Source organism: Danio rerio, chromosome 10, assembly GCF_049306965.1.
Source record: "Danio rerio strain Tuebingen ecotype United States chromosome 10, GRCz12tu, whole genome shotgun sequence".
Taxonomy (NCBI): Eukaryota; Metazoa; Chordata; class Actinopteri; order Cypriniformes; family Danionidae; genus Danio; species Danio rerio.
Genome location: NC_133185.1, coordinates 31,308,631 through 31,331,500, shown reverse-complemented (window position 1 = coordinate 31,331,500; position 22,870 = coordinate 31,308,631). Strand labels below are relative to the sequence as shown.

The following is a 22,870-nucleotide window of genomic DNA, read 5'->3' as shown; positions in this document are numbered from 1 at the left end:
CCAAGAACAAAGAGTAACATGGTAACAATTTTAATCCCTGTTTCGAGCAAAAGAATTAATCCACAGGAGTGAAAGCACCCTAAAAGTTCTCCCGCCAGACCCAGAGATTGGCTAAATGAATTTAAAAAGTGGTAAAACTCAACTGTTTACCTCTAGAGGAGTTGTAAAATTAGCCTATTTTCAAAACAATCGGAATGTTCCTTTAAATGTAAGTCAGCATTGTTGGAATGAAAGTCAGCAATCCAAAATAATAAATAATGAATATGGATCTTGTTATCCAAAATTATATTTCAGTAATTCACAGAATTTTGTTTTGCATTAAGCATGAAATGAAAAGGATGGCACTGATTTCTCAGTGACTTCCTCTTTTGGGAAATGACTCCAATTGGTTTGATTTGTCACCAACAATCTGCAAAGAAGGAGAACCAATCGTCACGATGGGCAAAAGGTACCCAAAATCTCGGCAGTGTTACTCAAGACATTTAGCAGCTGGCCTTAAGTTATAAGTCCACCTGACAGCTTTATCCTATGGGCGTCTTTCACTTTTTTTTCCCCCTATTTTACTCCACAATACATTCTTCATTTGTCTTTTCTAGCCTGTCAGGGAATTACAGGTGTGATGGTTTCTTTGGCACACCGTTCTCCTTTTAATCAGTTCTTCCACTCTGCCTCCTCATCCGCTATTCCTCTGAGTGAGAATAAGTCAGGCAGCTGTTTTACTGGTGGAAATTAGCTTTGAGATCTGCATGAAGGTGAGAAAGGACTAAATGTTGTGCCTAGTTACTTCCCAGAGGGACTATCCTCTTTAAACTGAACTCTGTGCCGGGAGAGTGGTCAGTTTCTTTAGCCACAGGGAGTGTCTATCTGTTTTTTTTTCTGTCGATATTTCTTTTTCACACTAGAGGATACCATGACGGTCAGATAAGCATACTCTAAAGGACGGAGCGTGACCATAGTTTGCTGTATTTTTTTTTTCATAGGTAACCTTAGAGCTAAAGTAGAGTACGTTCCAGGGAAACCGATCCTGCCTGCTTCAGTGCTTCATCAGCGCAGATCTGATTTGATTTCAAAGAGTTTTTATGGTGATTTACAATGCCTGTCATGTCTGCTGTGAGGACGTGCTTTAATGCTGTAGCTCTCAACATATTTTACTTCAGGATGTAAATTTTAATCCGGACACAGAGTGGCAACATAACAGTGTCTAAATTGTTTATTGTACAAAATTAACAAATATGTTTTAGTGAGTTTAGTGAATTTATTTGAGTTTGTTATTTATATATATACTTATTATATATTTATATTTTTAATATATTTATATTTTAATTTGCCACAATTAAATTAGTTTTTTTTTATTGTAAAAAATGTTACAGTACAAGTCTTGTCGCCTATCCAAGTTTTAGGAACAACAAATAATAACTTTTAGTTGAACATTTGGTTTCAAAGTGGTTTACATGAAAGGCAAGGGCCTCTAGATTCCGCTTATTTTACCAAAATAAAATATGATCATGTCTTGCTTTTTAATTATTTAATTAGAACAGTAAGGGCTGACTTTGCTTAGACAAAGGTCTTGTCACTTAACAGAAATAAGGGACAGTACATGATATAAAGTAATGGTGCAGTGGAAAAAGAATGAATATTGTATATTACTCCCATGAGCTTGGACGACTGCATCCATACATCTCTGCAATGACTCAAATAACTTGCTGATAGTCATCAGAGTCAATTGGAATGGCAAAGAAAGCATTCTTGCTGGAATCCCAGAGTTCATCAAGATTCTTTGGATTCATCTTCAATGTCTTCCCCTTCATCTTACCCTAGAAATGTTCAATAATGTTCATGTCCTATTATTGGGCTGGCCAATCCTAGAGCATCTTGGCCTTCTTTGCTTTTAGGAACTTTGATGTGGAGCCGAAAAGGAGCACTATCCTGCTGAAGAGGTCAGGATGTTGATATTGCCATCCTCTCTGCAGATCTTTTGCACACCCCCATACTGAATGCAACCCTAAACCATGATTTTTCCTTCACCAAACTTAAATAATTTCTATGAGAATGAAGTCCATGCAGGTTTCAATAGGCCTCTGCAGTGTTTGTGATGTTTGGGATAGAGTTCAACAGATGATTCATCTGAAAAATCGGAGAAGGCAAAGATATTATTTCTTGCTCTTACAACTGGGATCGACAACAAGACTTTTGTCAGGTAGTGTACTTTACTATTTTTAAAAAATAATGTGCAATAAAATAGTTTATTGTACAAAACGAACAATACTTTTTCTGATTTATTATTTTTTATTGTCATTTTAGTTTTTTTGATCAAGTTTAAAGCTTGGTTTAATCAAGTTTAAAGCTTAAAGCCGTGGTTAGCATGCTTAAGTAATATGTCCCATGTGGCTGTTTGAATGTATTTAACTGCATGTGTGTCTACACTGCAAAAGCAATTCTGTCAAATGTGTTTTGACTATCCTTTGGATAGAAATGGTAGTTGAAATGCATCTCAATTCCAGTTGTAAACAGGCTTTTATAGTCACAGAGTTCATAATCACAGATTCACTGAAATCCATTTGGTCCATTGGATGTTGACGAGCCATTCTGTTCAATCACGTTAAAGACCTTTTTTTTCCCGTCAGTTCTCCATCACGTAATGGGAAAATGTGCATTATTAACAACAATGATCTCATTCCAGCACGCTCTTTATGCATCTGGTCTATAGTTAATTTGTTTTCTCAGGGATATTTGAGAAAATTGTTTTAATTGCTACCCTTAAACCTCCAACTTTAACCATTGTTTCCCGGCTAAGCGTAGAATGAGAGCTTGAGAGACGTGTGTTGAGCAGAAAGGGAATAGGACAGGGTGTGAGGGGGGACTCAGGGGCCCCTCTCCTGTTCTCCAGAGAGGGTGTCTCTTGGCAGACATGTGTAAATATCTTTACATGTCTGTTTTATCAATCTGAGGCTCTCCTCACGCGAGGCGCTGATTGGAGACCCAAGGCCATCTGTCAAGCCTGGATTTCAACAATTGGATTTCACAAATAGGAGCGGCGCTGCTAAACACTCTCCCTCCCAAATGTCAGGTACTGGTACGCTGAGACCTGTTGCTCAAAATGGCAAATAGATGAGAATAAATCAAGACACGTTTAAAAGAATGTGGTTGTATAAAGGAATGTTTCACCTCAAAATTTACTCATCATCAGTTGAACATTTAAAAAAGATTTTTAGTTGAAACTGCAGTAATTTGTCATTCATAACCACGCAAATACAAAAAATTAAATAAATAAAGTAATACCCATGGCTTCTAACAATATATTGAGATCTTTCAAATTACTTGAACTTACTTTTTAAAGTAACAGCATTGTATTATTAATAACAGCAACATATTAATAATAATAGCATTAATAAAAACAGTGTATTTAATTTGTACATAAAGGTGGGCTTTTTTCAACTTTCACCTTAGATAACCAACAGTGTTTATATGTAAATCTTGTGTGGTTTTGAGTGCACACATGAATATAACACTCCTCAGATGTATTTAAATAACATACTTTTCAACTCATACGAGTTCAACCTGCATAATTTTAGCCCCGATTTTGACTGCCGACAATTGCCTAAAATCACAGTCAAGTCTGTTCTTGTCTACGTGAGTAACGATCAGAGTGAACTATCAGAAAGGTGTTCTGAGAGAATCACCGATGACTGAGTCACCAACACCCGTGAGATAATTGGCATGCTAAATATCTGGACAATTCAAATCATGCCACGTGAATGTGTTCTGATTGAAAATAGCCTTGGGGATTACTTACAGCCAGTGAGAGATCAGCATCCAGTAGTATAGGTATCTGCAGGCCAGCGGGAGGTTGGGGGAGATGTTAAGGATTTCTTTTCAGTCTATTTGGAGGAAAATCCAGTGGAAATTTGTCAGGAACACCATGTCTGTTTGACGTGTCAGCTGAGCAATACCACAGCCGGGTCGAAAAAGAAAAAAAGCTTAGGAGAATTGCTAATTTCCTTCAATGCCAGGTGAGCAAAATTTGTACATTTTCTACTCCACTGAAGTCTTCTTTCTCATTAGGAATATTTTATTGAATAAAATATATATTACTCTACTAGTCACTTCTCGTGTGTGTTTGGTTGTAAGAGACGTAGTTTGTGGACTGAGAAAACTGTTGTCTGTTATACAGTATAAACAAAGCAGCGACAAAACGCTAGCCCAGATAGATATGCTGTGTAAAAACATCTGTAACATGACTACTTTGAAAATCGTGCAGTGTGAACTAGGCATTAAGTGCATCTTTACCAATGAATCAATATTAGATGTAAATATATGTCACATTGTACAGTTTATTAGGACAGAATTGCAATGGCTACATTGAGAGCTGTAGCACCACAATATGATTTTTCTTCAAAAACAGATTGTGGAGATATTTTAATTGTCCATGATCAAAAATCTTTGTATCCTACACTCCTAATCTCACAGTTGTTCTTCTGTTTTATTTTTAGTGAATAAAACTGATTTGAGAAAATAACATTTTTCATAGGCTTTCTGAAAATTGTAAGCTTAATAATCTTTTGTTAAATTAAGTAAGTTTGATGATCTCAATTAACTGGATATGCTATCACTATCAACCATTAAAAATGGAGCCTAGAAAAAAGTGGCGCAATAATTGTTTGTCATTTCAACTTTGACGCGACTAACTAATGTCAATAGTGATGTGTCTTTTAATTGTTAAAGCTATTTGGTTGTTTTCATTGCTTTCTACATTTGCAAAGCAGATGACTGAAAATATAAACTATGAATTTCCTTAATATTTCAGACAAAGAATATTGCTTAATGCTCTACTGGAGAAAAAAAAACTCAGCTTCACACTGAATAGCCTGAAGTCAAATTAACATGAAATATTCATTTCTGGCTGAACTATCTCCTTTACTCCAGAAAGTGCTGACCCGGGATTTGGCTTTGATTTAAGGTTAAGTGTTTCACCTCTCAGGTTGAGAGATAGCAGCCAAGCTCTTGCCTCTTGATCGAATTACAATCATGGTTTCAAGGTCAGAAGTTAAAGGTCAGAAAGTGAACACAGGAATGCAAACCTATGCCAAAACAACCTGATTACCTTCCGCAAATTTTTTTTTTTTCTTCCAAAAAACTTTTTTTAGTTAGCATGACATGCTCAGGTCAGAAGATGCAATTCGTAAAGCACTCACCGCTGCAAACACATCTTTTAACATGACTGATCCTAATAAGTACTATTCTTTCAGCACAACGCCGTCCAATTAGCCAAAGTGCGATGTGAAGGAAAGCCAAACAGTTTTGGCTGGGCTCACGTCTCCTTTCTTGTTACACATAACAAGGAACGACAGAAGGAACTCCAGCCTGGCCTGAAATGAATCTGTGTTTTTTTATTGTTGCTTGTTTATGGACGGAGTTCATGTGCAGATGTCTAAGATTTGAGTAGGGGATTGAGATTGCCGTCTCATTACTTTTAAAGGGATAGTTCACCACAAAATAAAAATTCTGTAAATCATTTACTCATGCTTCATTTGTCAAAAATCACAAAGGAGATATTTAGAAAAATGCTTTTTACTGCATCCCAATTCACATACTATACATCCTAAATAGTATTCGAAAATCAAATTAGTGTCTTAAATTGTAGTATGTTTAAATGAGTATTCCAAAGGTACCCAGATAGGCTATTACACTGCAAAAAAATGCTTTCCTTAGAGTTTTCATAGACCATTTCAATGTGGCGATGTCATTGGCAGATTATTTGACTTATTTTTTTTAGAAAAAACACACTTAATATCTAAAATTTTTTAAAACGAGAAGTGTTTTCTAGACAAGCAGAAAATATGGTTTTGTATTTTGAAATATTAGATCAAAATTTATGTTTTTTCTGTAAAATAAGTCAAATAATCTGCCAATGTGGTATACAAATTAATGTTGTTTTTGCTTTGAAATACATTTATTTACCTTGTTTTAAAGAAAAAACTCACTTAATTTTTACATTATTTCTGAAAACAAGAAAAAAATGGCTTGTCCTCAATGTTTTTTAATTTGGTGAATTTTTATTTATTTATTTTTTTTGGACATTTGAACTAGTAACAAGCAGAAACTCTGAGTAAGAAAAGCAGTTTATGCAGTGTATTTTTTTGCCCACAATACATTCCGCATTGGACGTGAATTTCACTATAACCACAAACACAAATGGAAGTGTTAACAATCTATAAACATGGCGGACATGCGAGACCAATTGTTAATTGGAGTGGCTTTGGTAAAAATGGTTTGACTGAATGTTAATTAATATCTAACAAAAGTAAAAGTAGTTTCCGCGTTTTCCACATTATTTATCCAATATGCAAGAACAATGTTAACTTTTATTAAGATGTGTTTGGTCATTAACTTCTGAACGCATAATTAGCCCTATAAACATTTCTGGAGATCCCAAATTATGTAGCTAGAGGAACGTATCGCTGCTTTTCATGATGAACACCTGTCAAATGAACACTACAGGGCGGTATGACGCCATTTCTTTTTCGTATTTATCAGATGACCGCTTACTTTTGTGTGGACGGCTTTTTTGCTGTTACCAATTTGTCCAATTTGTTGCAGAAAGCAGGTAAGGCAAAAACAAAAGGCAAAAAATAAAATAAACAAGTAAATAACATGATAAGAATGTGGTAAAATCTGAAACGTGATAAAAAATCTGGCTTTTTTTCTGGATTGCTTTTCAAAATACTGTGGCTTGGGTTTTAAGAAGTGGGTGGGCGCTGGTCAATTGGTGGTTTTTAAAACACTATCGGTTGGGTTTAGGGAGGAGGGTGTGTGTGTGGGGGGGGTCGGGGGGGGGTCAGTCAGTCAATTGGTCAGTCAACAGGGGGGGGGGGGGGGGTTGTCAGTGAGTCAACAGTGACCTCTGGTGTATTTGCAAAAACAAAAACTGCAAAAAAATAAAAGAACATAACTCCTGGCACATATTTTGCTCTTTTTAGAAATATTGCCTGGGTTGTGAAGGACATAGTATAAGTAGGCAGATTGGGATGCAGTAATGACTTTTTCAATATCATTTTTTTTTTTTTACTATGGAAGTCGATGGGTTCCAGCAACCGTTTCAAAATATCTTTTGTGTTCAGCAGAGAAAGAAACTCATAAAGGTTTAAAACCATCTGAGGGAAAGTGAATCGTGAGGTAATATTCATTTTTAGGTGAACTTTCCCTTTAAGCGCTCTTGTTTTAATCTCCGAATGGCATCATTATCATCCCACAGAGCAGGTTTTGCTTTTTGAGTGGAGACTCGTGAATGTTGGCCGTGTTTTACACAGAACAGCGCCGGGCTCAGCTGTCATAACTTTGTGACTAATGTAAACTGGAATGCCGCAGCTGAGCCATAAGAGCGGAGAAAAAAACAAAAAAAACAGAACAAAGTGGAAATTAAACAAACAGATGTAGAGAGAGACGGAGAGCATGTGAACATCGGGCATTTCAGACCCTGAAAATGAATGGAGACGCTTATGGACCACATGAAATGATTTAATTGAATTAATGTGGACTGTCATAAAAGGGTTCCTTGGTGTCTGTGGTGCTGCTCTGAATGCCTTTCAGCCTTTTAGCGTTAAAAATTACTTCCTGCTGGGTTTAGCATCGTATGCTGTGGGACTGTTAGCGAGAGCGATTGCACTGTCTTTGATAACTTTAGGGTTTGTATACCGTAAATGCAGAGTTTAAGAATATGACGTATTATGCTGGAGCGCTTGATTGTGATTGGTCGTGTTTTGTGGGTCCAATTGTTTTGTGTATTGACTGCTAAAGTGTTATAAGTGACTATTTCACAGATTTCCTGCAGAGCTGTAATGTTAAAGAGCATTCTATGGTCACTGCTAAATGATTTTGACATCTGTCTGATTAAAGGTGGAAAAAGAAAACAAAGGAAATAATATTATAAGCATAATATTAATAATATAAGTACTGTATTAATTTATTAACAGATCATAATATACTAATTTCTATTATATATATATATATATATATATATATATATATATATATATATATATATATATATATATATATATATATATATATATAATAATTTATAAAAAAAATATATTTTTTTTATACATGTATTGCTTACAAATGTTTACAATTTGGATCATGAAATATTTTAGTGTTATTGATGTCACATTTTATTATATATATATATATATATATATATATATATATATATATATATATATATATATATTATTTCATTTAATTTGTAATTTAATATGTTTTAGTTGAGTACATTTTATTGTGTAACTTTATTTAAATTATAGACTTATTTATATGTGTTTTATTTTAGATTGTATTTACAACACCCAGTAATAAAAATATATAAGTAATGCTAATATAATTTATCATTTTTAAACTTTTTATTATATATTTAATTTTTGCACATTATTACAGTTTATTATACATTTTTATTTAGCTTTTTACCTTCTTTTCTTACATCTTAGCTGGAAACAGCTAGTATACTAATTTCTCAATCCTCAACGCAGTGTGAGTTCGACCCTATCACCGTCCTGATTGTCTTTTTGGCTTCTCACCTTGAGACTTGCCTTGACTGCTGACAGCTCCACAACTCCATCGAGTGAGTCTGCGGCCTAGGAGGAAAATTAAAACACATTTGATTGATGAAACCTCTTTGTTCCTGGAAAGAGCTCCTCTCGGACACAAACACACAGACTCATTCTCAAGCCTCAACAGCTCTTTCTCTCTGCTTTTACAGCCTGTGTGAAGGCACTCAATCAGCAGAAACCTGAAGAGCTGTGCTGAGCTCACGTCATTGATTTAGCACTTCTCAAACACACTTTTGAGGTAACATGAGGATGGCGTTTGTTGTTTTTTTGGGGGGTTGTTTGCGTTGGTGTTTTGGCCTGAGGTGTTTGCTCGGAAAGTTATTTGAGGGCACATTTAACATCAGGCAAACAAAGAAACCACAAATTGTCAAATGCTGAGAATGGTTATGAATGCTACGCTATGGAAAAGATGGTTATATTTTCCATCTATGGGTTTATTGACCACATTATAGGCTGATGTCATCCATTCAATCACTGGTTTTCAAAGATCTGCTTTCAGATGCCGCCACATCCACCCTTTAACCCCCACAATCCCGCATGAAGAAAGCCAGATGTGTCTGCAATGCTGGACTTGTGCTGTTACCTGAAGCTAGAGCAGAGGATATGATTCCACAGGCCATGATCGCAGTTTTGGTGAAAATATTAGGAAACATTAGAATTGGATGCACTGATAATAAGCCACTGTTAAGAAATGGTATTCGTATTGATTAATGGCAGATTTTTTTATTAACTCTATGAAGGAATATAATGTTGAACATATTGCTAGTCTGTAAGGGCTTTTTTTTTTAAATGCCACATTTTTAAATCAGTGTTTATAGACAAGATGCAGCACATATACAACAGTATATATACAGTTCTGTCTCGTTCTCAAAACTGTTGGCTGACTGCCATGAGATATTCTGCAATATCAGCACTTGTACAGCCTTTTCTCCCTTGTGTATTACTCCGCCGACATAGAGGGACGGCAGATCAATAAACTTACTACAGTTTGACAAATATTGCAGCTGTTGGGCAATATAATGTACTGTTGAGGCTTTTTTAGGCAAGAATATAGTTTAGATTACAACTATGCAGTTCAGAGATTCGGTCCCAATTAGCATGTCATTGAGCAAAGCAAAGATGGTTGATGTTCTGCAACAAGATGGCGACAGAGACCGCATAAGCTCTTAAAGTAGGGAAAAACTCAGCAAAAAAATTTCAAATTACAGCAAATCAAATCATTATAATAATGGCAAGTGACACTTTGATCTCTCTCTTTTGTATGTTGTAGTGCTGTATTTATACCATTGTAATCTAGTAGTGTTTGCTTTGGCTTTTTCAGGGTTAATTATTGTGATCTCCCAATTGCAGCAGAAAATATACTGGGAAATCTCAGCCGTATAACCTTAAAATGTGAGCAAAAGAACCTGTTTTGTTATCACTTTAGACATTACGCTAGAGAATCATTCAAATACTAGCTCTAAAGTGAAGTAGCAACCATTTCTGCTGTTCTGACTGTCAGCTGCAGGTGTGTATGAATGGTAAAAGAAAGTAGTTCCTCATACAAAAGAATTTGTGAGACTCTGTTTGATTTTATTTTTTATATACACGATTATGCCGTCAAACTTTTGTATGAACGCAATATCACACTAGTAGCATTGCGATATGGCTGTATATTATCAATGATAGGACACTGCTACTCGTGATATTGCTCATGAATACACTTAGTATATATTTTATTTTAGGTTTTTATTAAATGTCACATTTGCACAGAAACAGCTAGTATTACAAACATCTCAATACATTTCTGTTATGTCAACAAATTTGTGTATCACTTGGGAGAAACAGCATATCCAGCAACACACCAGTGATATATAACTGCTTATGACACAGTACTTTTGTTAATTCGATTTTATATACACTTAAAACTACGAAGTACATGTTTGCAAACCGTGTAACTGTGCTAATTTGATACTTTTTGTTTAATTCATTTGTAGTTTTTATTTTTTTTGGTCACTACCTGACTTACCATACTGCATCCTAAACCCCCTGACCCCGCTCTCCACTTCTACAAGCAGTGCAGGTTTGGTTTTTCATTTTTTTTCCACCCATGTGAAGGGTATTTCCCCCTTGTTCAATGTCAACACCATCACACGAAGCGGAGGCCTGGACATGAGATCAGCAGAGGGTAAACACACTCGAAACGCAGACTCTCTAGACGCCACCAAGAGCTAAACAAACAGACCGCACTCTTCAACACAGCATCCCAGCAGGCCCTGCGTCCACCAGTGAACGTCTTCATTCATGCGCACGTATTAATCATCACGCGTGAATGTTTACGTGCAGAAAGTCATTAAACACAACTTCATTTCTTTATCGCAGCACCTATCTTGATGCTGACATTATGCTTGGATAAGCAAGTATGTAAACTGTTTGGAAAAGTACTCTGATGGTTTAAGCTCATAGATTTTCTTGTCTCTTGGGAAATTTGGTGCCGGTTTGCCGGTTTATCTGTCCACTATCAGTGCAGTCAGGCTTCGAGCAGCACATAAAGCTGCTGACGGCGGCTCTGCATGGTTGAAACCGTCACCTCAGGTAGAGTTTCAGTCAAACACTTTAATAATTAATGGCGAGTCTTGAGCCAATATGTTCGGGAGATCATAGATTTTGTGTCTTGAGAGTGTAAAGAAATTGCTGTAATGGGCTTTTGCTTTGTGATTCGGTTGGAAGATCCTCATGATGTAATGCAGGTCTGGTTGTGTTGTGTTGTCTCCGAAGAACTGAGCTTGTTATTGTAATGCTATTGGGCTTCGGTACATCACTTGGACTGGAGCAAAAGGAGGTCAGTTGAATTTCTGAAACTGGCAGGACACATGTGTTATGACAGCAACAAGCAAAACATAGCCATACTTCTGCTGATCTCTCCAGTGTGTTGATCAGTCTCACATAACCAGTCAAGAACATGTATAGGTTGTATTTTACTTTGAATCATAAAACAAAAGAGTAGAGTGCACAGTATGAAAAATATCTGTAAATTATATGAAATTTCATTTGCTTTAAATAATTTGACTCAAAATCAGTGTGGGATAATTACTTTAAAAAAGTCATAGATTACAATTTTCCAGTTGTAATCAGAAATTCGTAATTTGATTACATTACTAATTAATGTAAAAAGTAATCAGATTACTAATTAGTTTACTTTGAAGTTACTTTTAAAACATATCAAATATACCTATAAAGATACAACCTAAACTGCAGCTCTATCAGTAATTTAATATTCACAAAAAATATTACAATGGGTTGATCAAAGCAGCTTATGACATATTCAAAAGACCTAAAGAGTTCGCCCAAAAATTTAAATTCTCTCATCATTCACTTGTTTCAAAACAGTTTGTCTTTTTTTACACAAAAGAAGACATTTAGAAGAAAACTGGATACCTGTCTTAGGTAATTAGTCTACCTAAATGTGTATATTTCAAAGTATGAAGTCAGTTCTTGTCAACTGGAGGTGCCTGGAAAACTCAAGCACGCACAATATGCGGTCCCAGTATATGCATGTGCACAAAAGATGCGATATGTGAACGTCCTCATAAGCAGCTATGCTTCACTTCACATTCAGAGTACCTTCACTCCTGATCCTGCTCAAAAATCCAGTTTAGCTTGAGTTGGCTGAGTTGGGCCGCTGTGTTTTCGGGCGCCGATGTCCTCCTTGGTGATGAATATTATCATAGAATGCTTTCTGTTCTAGTGCTGAACAAGTTGCCTTGTCGAGTTAAAAGCAGTAAAAACTTTTTTAGACTGAGTTTCACAGCAATATTTTGGTTTTTGCGCTCAATGAAATCAAAGTAATGCCTGTATTTCCACTTGAAGAAGCAACCACTCTCGACAGCAGCTATTTCAGCTCATGTTCTCCAGCATTTTAAAAGCGCGTGCTTATTAACTGACATTGCAGCAGAAAACGTGACATTAAAGAATTTTTTTTTCTTTCAAAAACTATATTTGTAACGTAAGTAACGCAATTACATTGACTTTAGTAACTGTAATCAAATAACACAAATTTAAAATGTAATTTGTTCCATTACTGCGTTCCTCAAACATGTAATTAGAGTACAGTTACACATTACAACAAATATTTTCCTCCTCCTCCGGCTGCATTAACCTATCATACCTGCATTCTGGAGGTGTCTGAACTCATATGCTGCTCATTAGCAGTGGGTTTGCTCTCTGGCCGAGGGTGTAGGGGTCAAGTGTGCTGAACTGCTGCTTTCGTTCTGCTCGTCCACCTCTGATCAGCCCAATAGTGCTGACCCTCGGCTAATGTGATGGATTGCACTGTTAAACGATCCTCCTTTGTAATGGCATTCTGGAGCTCGGTCCTTCACCCTGAGAGACGCACTTAAAGGGGGCATACTATGCCCCTTCTCATAAGATGCCAAATAAATCACTGATGTCCCCAGAATGTGCCTGTGAGGTTTCAGCTCACAATACCACACAGATCATTTGTTAGAGCTTGTCAAATTTACCCTTATTTGGGCCTGAGCAAAAACACAGTTTTTTGTGCGTGTCCTTTTAAATCCAAATGAGCTACACTGTTAAGGACTTTGTAAATTACACAGTAATTAACTGTATGATGGAGTGTATTTTACTATAAGGCAGGTATGCAGTATGTTACTGTATTTTAAAAATGTATTGTGAAAAATATACATACAATACTGTAAATAGATATACAGCAAGATAAATGCTGTTGTAAATGAAAAATACCACATTAGTAGCAGTGTGATGTTGTTCATGCAGGTAGGCATTGGGGGGTGGCTTAGTGTCCCACCAGTGACAATATACAGCCATATCACACTGCTACGAGTGTGATATTGCGTTTATACAACAGTTTACGACATAATCATGTATATAAAAAAGAAAATCAAACATGGAGAGTCCATTTGTATGATTAACTACATTCTTCTGCCATTCACACACATCTGCAGCTGACGGTCAGAACAGCAGAAACCATTGCTAATTCAACAACATCACTTTAGAGCTAGTATTTAAATGAATCTCTAGCGTTATGTCTAAATTGATGACAAAACAGGTTCTTTTAGTCACATTCTAAGATTATAAGGCTGAACGGCATGAAATGCCACCAGTCTACAAAGATTTCCAAGTATTTCTTTTGCAATTGGGAGATCACAATGATTAACCTCGAAAAAGCCAAAGCAAATCAAATACTAGCAGATGACTATGTAATAAATACAGCACTATGAAATACAAAAGAGAGAGATCGATTTAAATTGTTCCTTACCTGTTTTATAATGATTTGATCTGCTGTTGTTTGATATACAAAAATAACACGCAGAATTTTTTTCCCCTAACGACTTATTATGCGGTCTCTGTCACCATCTTGTGGCACAACCGTCTTTACTTTGCTTAGTATGACAGGCTTATGGCCGTCAATCTCTGAATTGTAAATATTTAAAATAAGCACTATTCTTATGAATAAATTGCATAGTTGTGATCTAAACAACCACATTCTCACCTAAAAAGCCTCAAAAGTACATTATGGTGTCCAACAGCTGCAATTTTTGTCAAACTGTAGTGAATCTATTGGTCTGCTGTCACTGTGTGGGCTGTTATTGCAGAATATCCCACGGCTATCAGCCAATCAAATTCAAGAACCAGAGAGAACTGTTGTATAAATGTAAATACGGTATTTTTGCTGTAATTGATTTACAGTAAGTTACAGGCAAACTGCTGCAAGTAAGTTTCTGTAGAGTTTACAGGAAACTGTTAACAGTGTACTGCTTTCCAGAAGAAGGTGGAGACTTTAAAAGCTATTCTGAGAGAAACACCCAAACAAGAAAATCTCATGGAGCCAAAATATCAGATATGGCCAAAAGTGGAATAAAGTCTTACATGTTCAAATTGAGAGTCATGAAACCAGAATGTTTTGGTTGGTGGAGACATGAATGTAGTTGTTTGTAATCACATTGACTAGCATGTTTCTGCTCTGTTCAGGTTAATTCTATTATTGCATTAGCACAATACAGTCAAGGGTAACATTATTTTAGCCACATTATCAACCGCACAGCATGTTAACGGGTACAGTCTAAAAATAAATTTTGGTAAAATTCTCAAAATATTAAGTATCATACGTATTTTGGATATAAGTGTGAAATATTTATATTGACCCATTCTTCAGAAACAGCATTGATCTTACCCTCAGTTTAAGCAGTCTGGCATAAAATTTATTTTCTGCACTTTACCGCCATTCCTACACACGTTTTCTTCAAACATGAAATTCAACCACGTTGTCCTCAATGCTATGATGTCTGCGGAGACTTTTTTGTTTGATTGTGATGTACATTTATAATGTTTTTTCCTCCGAAAGCATTGTACATCTAGAGCTGCTAAAGCGAGTAAACATAAACATTGGTGCTGTGGATGGAAATGTGCAGATTAAGTACAAGATCCTCTTCCTACATCACCACAGGAGTGAAAATCTGAGTGGCGTGTTTTTTTTCCACATGCCAACAGAGAAAGGCTTACCAATACTCTCCATTATCACATTTTCTGGGTTGGTCGATGATAAAGATGGAAAAAAGTCTGATTTTCCTGAAATGTCCCCTTTAAACATCAGCAGGCTTTCTGACACCGCAGGTAGAGGAATGCTGCATGCATATCAGTTTTGCTTTTACTACAATTTCGCATGGCCCCCAGTGATGAATTGTGTCGGATTGTTTTTCCCCATTGCTCTTACGTCGGTTGATGATCCAGCACATTTCAGCCCCTGCAGCGTGAAGAGAGAAATGAGTTGTTGAGGTGCTGTAAAGGGAACCCTAAGGTCACATTGAAAATTGTACTAGTACTGGAAGATCAGGCCGTAACTTTCCTCTGACCTGAAACACTCATTCTGGAAGCCATTACCTACAATCACCTCAGTTTCAAAGGCTTTTTTTTGGGTCTCCTGTCTGCCATTTAGTGCTAACAGATGCAGCACTGAAATTATCGCCTTCGGATCATCTCTGCTGAGTGATTTGAATCAAGCACACAAACTTGACTGGTAAGAAACAATGAGGCTGGTTAAGGAAATTAGGCAGCAAGAAACAATAGCCCTTTTCCTGTTTTTGAAAGTCAAAAACAAACATGTTTAGATTTCAAATGACGTGATAGTAATAATGTGAAAACTGTTAAACAACTTTTTTTTATTAATGAAAAGCAGTGTTATAATAATTAGAATGATTGGTACTGGACCTATGAATTATTAGAAAATATAATATAATATAATATAATATAATATAATATAATATAATATAATATAATATAATATAATATCATATCATATCATATCATATCATATCATATCATATCATATAATATAATATAATATAATAGACTCACTGGCCACTTTATTAGGTACACCTTACTAGTACTAGTTTGGACCCTCTTTTGCTTTTTAAAACTGCCCTAATCTTCCTTGGCTTAGATTCAACAAGGTACTGAAAATATTCCTCACAGATTTTTGAGATGGCATCATGCAGTTGCTGCACATCCATGATGGGAATCTCCCGTACCACCACTTTCCAAAGATGCTCTATTGGATTGACATCTGGTGACTGCGGAGGCCATTTGAGTACAGTGAACTCATTTTCATGTTCAAGAAACCAATCTGAGAGGATTTTCTCTTTATGACATGGCACGTTATCTTGCTGGAAGTAGCTATCAGAAGATGGGTACACTGTTTTCAGAAAATAATGGACATGGTCAGCAACAATACTCAGGTAGGCTGTGGCGTTGACACGATGCCCAATTGGTAATAATAGGCCCAAAGTATGCCAAGAAAATATCCCCCATACCATTACGCAACCACCACCAGCCTGAACCATTGAAACAAGGCAGGATGCTTTCATGTTGTTGACGCAAATTCTGACTCTTACCATCCAAATGTCTCATCAGACCAGGCAACCATTTTCCAATCTTCTTGTCCAATTTTGGTGATTCTGTGCGAATTGTAGCTTCAGTTTTCTGTTCTTAGCTGAAAGGAGTGGCACCTGGTGTGGTCTTCTGCTGCTGTAGCCTATCTGCCTCAAGGTTGGACATGTTGTGTGTTCAGGGATGCTCCTCTGCATACCTTGGTTGTAAAGAGTGGTTATTCGAGTTACTGTTGACTTTCTATCAACTCAAACCAGTCTGGCCATTCTCATCTGATCTCTGTCATCAACAAGGCATTTGTGCTCACTAAACGTTCATTCACTGGATATTTTCTCTGTTTCAGACTATTCTCCATAAACCCTAGAAATGGTTGTGCATGAAAATCCCAGTAGATCAGCAGTTTCTGAAATACTCAGACCAGCCCATCTGGCAACAACAACCATACCATGTTCAAAGTCACTAAAATCACCTTTCTACCCCATTGTGATGCTCGGGTTTGAACTGCAACAGATCGTGTTGACCATGTTTACATGCCTAAATGCATTGAGTTGCTGCCATGTGGTTGGCTGATTAGAAATTTGCATTAATGAGTAGTTGTACAGGTGTAACTAATAAAGTGGCCAGTGAGTGTATAATATAAAAGTCTGAGGCTCAGATATTTGTTCTACATGCAAGTGCTACATGTTGCATTAATTACAGACATATTTAACATTTCATGACACGTGGCAGATTGTTACTCCACAATACATTGAGAAAGATCGAGGAAAATAAAGTTTTGATAGATTGTGATTTTTTTTTTGTAGGTAGTAATTATAACTTTTTCTGTTGCACTTCAAACGGCCAGCGCAGGAAACAGTCAGCATTCGTTGTTTATTTTTGGTCTTGTGTCTGTTGTTTGATGTTCAAAGACAGTTCCTGTCATTCAAAGCGATGCGGTTTCATTGCCAGCCTCCTCACATGGATGTAGTCAAAGCAAGTTACTGAAATCATTACTGTCAATCATAGCCAACACTGACACATAAGCATGTCCTCAAAATCATATTCTCACCCTATCAAAGAATCAAAATAACACCGTTTTTTAAATCCTCATTAGATACCACTTATTGTTTTATGATTTTCTGGTGTTTAGTAATCTTCTCTGACACATTCATGTCTGTCCTAGTAGTTTATCCCATCAAAGAGACGCCCATTCATAGTAGTAAGAGTACTTGGCAGGCGCTCATGGAAGAAACCATAATATGCCAAACTCAGAGGAGAGTGCCGTGGCGTATAAAACACCCCTTCACCCACACAAAACACTGCAGTTACACAGATTACATGTTGCTTTTATGCTAGTCTGAGGGAGCAGATAATTGCATAAAATAATTGTTTTAATGATGATTCACGTTTGCTCTGTGAATCTATTTATGAGTGAGATTATATGTAAAAAGTGTTAAGATGAGTTTAATATAGTCTTAAAAGATATATTGGCTATATTTGTTCTTTTACTGTTTACTATTTCAAGTATAGAAGAGCTATTGTTAGCATTTATGCTAACAGTTACTCAAACAAATCTTCAGTCAGAAAACAACAATTAAAACCCTCTGTTAGCATATGTTTTTGGCAAATAAAGCTGATATTTTAATATAAAACACACATTTATTACTACATTTATTATATTCATTATGAGTACGAGTATACAAGGTATGAGAAAACATGTCTGGATGCATGATTTTTCTGTTTGCTATTTTTTCAGTGTGGCAACAAACATTGCAGGGCACTCAGGTATTGTTAAATATAGTCTCAAAAAGTGCATTATTGTTTACTTCATGAGCATGGAAATGCCATAGTCTATGTTGTTTGTTAGCATGCTAACATTTACTCAAATCTTCTTTAGGAAAACATTTAGCCTTGGTTAGCATCTGTTTTCAGGCAAAAAAAGCTTCAACCCAATAATCTCAAACATATTTAGCCATGGCATGTGATTATTTTTATTGCACCAAACTATGAAATGCTAATACTCTTGTAATACCAAGTTATGAGGAAAACTGACGTCTGGACACATTGTTTCTTCTCTTTTATGACACATATTTTTTGTATAGCAGCAAACGTTGACAGTTTTCCAATCAGGTAACATGTTTTTGCAACACATGAGCTCAGTGTTTCCGCATTCGTTAAATGGATATTTGTCGGTAGCCAAACCTAATGTCAGCTATATTAGCTACAGTATTACAACAATGATTTGGCCATCTGCGCTGTTTGCTCTCACAGAACAGCAGTTGTTCTTCACTGCCAGAAGAAAATATGAAAAAAAAATAGCAAAGCCATTTGCACTAAGATACGGTGTAACCTCCCGGTTATTAAAAATAGATTTTGGAGAAGATATGAAAGTAAAGTTAATGTCTTCCCAGGATGGTTAGAGCTCAGAAGAACCTTAAAGAAAAGAAAACAGCCTCAGTGCTGCAAATGAAGCCAGTATCGCATTAGCAAAGCTTCCGTTCTCTCTCCACCAACAATAGACGCCTTTTCCTGGTTTATTACAGAATTTCCTCCAAGGTAGCAGGCTTCACAAGTATTGAAGAAAGGAAAAATTGACAGACCACAGGTTTTGGTGAATTACTGGTACCGTACAGTATGTGTGTTGAAGAAAAATGTATATTTTTAATTTGGTTAACAGTAGCATTATTTATGTTTATCATAGTTTGACTGCAAATAAACCAATACATGATTATTGTTGTTAAACCATAAGATCAACTAGTTTTTGTCAAATTTCAGTTTTGTTTATTTTGTTTATTTGTATTAATAGGGCAAGAAAAGTCATCAGAATAAGCCAACATCTCTGGTTGTTTTCAGGGTAATGTCTGATTCTGCTTTATGTTGACCTGGAAGGAGGCATGTGTGTGTTTATTCATTTTGTCGGTGAGACAGGAAGCAAGAGGTGGTAGAAGAGGTAGATATACTTCTCTGAGAAGGAAACTGGAGACTGCAGTCTGGCTGTCCAGCATTCCTCCAGGACTCTCACAATCACACTCCTCAGGTCCTGGTAAAACACGAGAGAGTGATAAGTGAAACTCAGACACACATGAGTAATGACTCACAATCAGCAACTGGGTGGATAAACTGGCATTGATCTACTTGACAGACTTTGCTGCCCTCAAAATGATCACTTATGCCAATCGCTTAACTATTCTGTATAGTTGGATAAAAGTAGCATCAAACTCATTCCCTATTACTTAAAATAAACTTAAAAATTAAACTACTCAGAAATCATAAGATATGACCACATAATGATGAACGATGCATTACGATGAACATAATAAACTAGCACACATGACATAAACGTTGTCTCAAAATCACATTGTTTGTAGTTTGCATGGAGATGATAATGGTATAATATATATTCAAAAACTTTGAAACTCAAACATACTCTAAATTATGATTTATAAAATGCTAATTACAAAGAATCATTAAATAATGCATTGAATTAAACGTGATTTTTGTAGTAGAAAAACAGTTTTTAAATATTTTGATGTAAAACATACAAATTATTCAGTAATTGTAGTAATTAGTAAAGTGGAAATAAATGAATAGATAATTCAATGTCAGAGGGCTATACAGATTTCTAGAGCAAACTTACATTTGTTTGCTTTTTACACCATTTAACTCCGCATTCTCTGTCTTCAGTAATGAATGGAAAAGACCTCGTAAATGTGAGCTTGATGAATGTCACATGTTGCCACCAAATGAACCCAGTGCCCTCTCATTTGGGTAATGATATCTGATAAATATTAGAAACGTAATTAGCTATCCTGCAAGGTTGTTAGATTCCGATTTGTTGGAGTGACGTTTGTAGGGTAGGATTTTTTGGTCTTTTGCAAAACTTGGACGATGGGTTTGTTTATTGTTCCATGAGAGAATGATGAATAACTGAAGTCTGTGATTTCTGTCTGGATAAGGAGAGGTCGAAGAGTTTGCTTGGCCAAGGCTTTACTTGAGCTTATACAAACTCACGGTGTTGATCTGTTTATACTTTGACTGTTCGTCTACAACACAAAGGTCACATAGTTGATGACAAACTGGACCTGGCAAGAATATTGTGCTTCAATATGAAAGAAATAATCTCAGAATGCTTTGTGAAAAAATGTTTTGCAAAACACTAAAAACTGCCATAATTTTGAGAATAAAAGTCATTACTAAAAGTTCATCTATGAGGAAAATTACAACTTTTGTAAGCTGTTTGGACAGGACTGTGTGTATGTATAGTTTGTCCACTGTCATACTGGAGTGGTAGAAACACAACAAGTCTCTTTTTTTCTAATTTCCTGACATTAAAATAGGATCCAAATCCCAATGATTTTGAGCCCACCACAACGTGACATTAGAGTGCGGTTTTCCCCGCCCACAGTATTGATTGACAGGCGCCATATTTGTATAATAACATGTATACACACATCCAAAGAACTTTTTTTTTTTTGCAAATAAACTGACATTAAAATATCTGTTCCAACTCACTGTGATAGAAAAAGTTTTATAAGTTTAAAACATTTTTTAAAACAGAGCATGTTTGTAATAAAGAGAGCAAAATCGCTGTGTAATTCTTAGCCACTATAATCACCACGCCCGCATGATGTCAGTAAATGCTAATATGTGTTTGTCTGTACTGCAAACAACATTTGTGTGAGACTCATCATTTCAGAAAGGCTAAAATAAATAATAATAAATTCCACTGTAAATACATAGAATAAACTTACATGGTATTTTTGACTAATGAGCTGCATTTTAGCATCGTCTGTGTCTGTCTCTGTAACTGACTGTTGTTCCTCTGATGTAGAAGTATACGCATGTGTAAACAGTGGGCGGAGAGAAGCTCATTTGGATTTAACACTATACAGCCTTAAAAATACAGCTACAATAAATAGCCTCTAGAATCTAGCCTCTAGAATCTTCTTATTTTAGTGTTTGAGTACACTCAAACACTAAAATAAGAAGAGGCTGTATTAAATTATAAGATGGGTATTTTAAGCTGAAAATTTACAGACACTTTACATCTTGTAAAGGGGGTAAAATAAAAGGGGGTGCCATTTTAATGAAAATCTTGCTGTTTTCATATGCATATATTCAAATATGATGTGCTAAGTCACATCCAGACAGTTTTCAAGTTATTTTTAGTACACTTAAAAATTATTGTTGTAAATATTGTTTCTTTTTGAAACTTTAAAATAGTAAAGTGAACAATGTTTTTTAATAAGTGATTTTTAAATTAATTTGAATATACAGTACAAAAATGCAAATTAACTGTATGAACTAGAGCAAAGTTTGAAGACAAAGTCAGTTCATTTTTAATCACTTAAATTTTAAAAATACTTTTGTATACAATTGTCCTACTAGTTAGCTTTAGCAACACAGCTAACAAAACACAACAAAGTAGTTGGCCATAAAAATGTTTCATCACTTTTTGCGAATACATTTCTTGTGATTTTTTTTTGTGAAAATAGTTTCTTCACAAAGTTTATGCACAATCACTGTTCTGTGAATATTATCATAACATTTAATATTAAAATCCATTCGATGTTCCAACAGGATATTTACTGTAGCGACAAAGCCACTGTAATGTTGTCACTTGCCAGTATAAATCATAAAAAAATTCTACATTATTTGACAGTTTCACTGTTTTAGATCACAGATACTGTTTATTTCAATATGTGAGGAATGGCTAGCGCTTTTGCGTGTGTCTTCGTGCATAAGTTTAGCAAGAAACGATGGCTGAGGTATTTGCTAACCTCATGCACACAGAGGCCATTGTGCACTCTAGATTTGGTGGCTAACCCAATCTGACGGCCCGGTTTAGAATAGGCCTGCAGGGAACTGAGTGTTTAAGGCAGAAATTTACAAGGCGGTGTTGTTTCTTCATCCCGCGTAAGTCCGTCTCTCAGGAGGGAGATGTAGAATCCACACCATTCAGTCTCTATAAACGTCAGTCTCCTCAATCTCACATCTACTGCGGTGAATGTAAAAGTGTGAAGTTCACGGACGATGGCAGCTATTTCCTCAACATTGTTTTATTTGACTGCAGTGATGGAAGAACCGGCTGAAGGTGTCATTCAGATGTATAATATTGTCGAGATGGATAATTTTAGGCATTTGATACTGAATTCAGCGACTTGACTAGTGGAATGTGCTCAAATTTGTTGTCTTATATAGGATGGTGTCTACGTTACTATTTATATAACTGGCAGTCAGATTAAATACAGCTACACCAGTTTTAGTTATAGAATACCAAATGGAAAGAAACTTCAGTAACACTTTGAATCACTAGAGTCCTCATGATATATTATTATCATAACACTTTTGTCTTGATACAATATTGTTGCAATTTTAAATGTATC

The 22,870-nt window shown here is 35.9% G+C and overlaps 1 protein-coding gene and 1 long non-coding RNA gene across 2 annotated transcripts in view; one reads left to right on the top strand and one right to left on the bottom strand.

The window, feature by feature from the left end:
* The window catches only part of dchs1b (dachsous cadherin-related 1b), a 151,897-nt gene that overhangs the window by 53,499 nt on the left and 75,528 nt on the right, over nt 1-22,870 (top strand). The window lies entirely within an intron of this gene.
* On the bottom strand, nt 10,326-15,645 carry LOC141376385 (uncharacterized). The gene is made up of 4 exons (XR_012386368.1): nt 15,473-15,645; nt 15,123-15,363; nt 14,794-15,011; nt 10,326-11,437 (listed from the first exon to the last, which is right to left on the bottom strand). It is a non-coding gene; the product is annotated as an uncharacterized lncRNA (long non-coding RNA).